The sequence below is a fragment of the Haemaphysalis longicornis genome, unplaced genomic scaffold (assembly GCF_048455015.1).
Source record: "Haemaphysalis longicornis isolate Haplotype H1 unplaced genomic scaffold, Haemaphysalis longicornis Haplotype H1 scaffold_9, whole genome shotgun sequence".
Taxonomy (NCBI): Eukaryota; Metazoa; Arthropoda; class Arachnida; order Ixodida; family Ixodidae; genus Haemaphysalis; species Haemaphysalis longicornis.
This window is the reverse complement of record NW_027526460.1, coordinates 4,395,260-4,396,362: the sequence shown is the minus strand read 5'-3', so window position 1 is coordinate 4,396,362 and position 1,103 is coordinate 4,395,260.

Sequence of the window (1,103 nt, the reverse complement as noted above, 5' to 3'; positions counted from 1 at the left end):
CGACTTAACTTTGATCACCCTGTATATTAATCGACCAGATTAACACCTATCTCTGGTCGATTAACACCTTTCCGTCACTTCGAGTTGTTGATCAATTCGTTCTCGCGCTACAAACGGCTAGCCTCCTGGTTAGCTCAGTTGGTAGAGCGACTGCTCCGGCTAAGCGGTGGTCCCGGGTTCCAATCCCGGACAAGAACGAATTTTTCTTCAACTGCGTAAGTTCCTGAGAAAGCTGTTTAGCTTTCCTTTGTAGCCGTACGGCTGCATTGAGGTGGGTGTCAAACTTTCCTTCGCATTCCTTATATATGACTTCTGGAAGTCTTACGTAGGTTTCCTCTATTCCCTTTTCTTTTAGTGATTCTAAAACGGCTGCGGTGTATATGCAATCAAGCGCTTTCTCGTAATCTATAAATACTAGTATGTAAAGGGGTTTAGTGTGCTCTGCGGATTTTTCTATCACTTGGTTGACGACATGAATGTGATCCATGGTTGAGTACCCTTTCCTAAGCCTAGCCTGCTTTATAAAAGGTTGTTGGGAATCCAGGCTGTCACCTATGCGTCTCACTGTAACTTTGGTAAACACCTTGTAAATAACTGAGAGTAGGCTGATGGGTCTACAATTCTTGAGGTCCTTGGAATCTCCCGTCTTATGATTCAGAATAATGTCGGCGTTTTTCCAAGCTATGGGTGCTTTTTGAGTCCAAGTTTTCCGAAAATAGTATTGCAGTTCTTTTTCAGTACAATATCTCCTCCCTCCTTCAAAAGATCGACGGTTATGCCTTTATCACCTCAGCTTTTCCTATTTTCATGCCTTTGAGAGCCTTTTTCACTTCATCTGTAGTTACTAGTGGGACATCGCAAGTTGAGCTTTTACTGTCAGTAGTTGCCCCTGGTCTAACGTCGCTGACACACAACCTGGTGTAGAATGGTTCTGCTACCTTTATTATCTCGTCCAAGTTGTGCGTAATGTCACCCTGCTCGCCTCTCAGTTCGTACATTGTCTTTTCCGATTGCTAGCTTTCTGTTGCTTTCAAGCATCGCTGCTCCTTATCTTATTTATAAATAGCAACTCTACATCTTGCATGATACTTGTGTTGTCACTT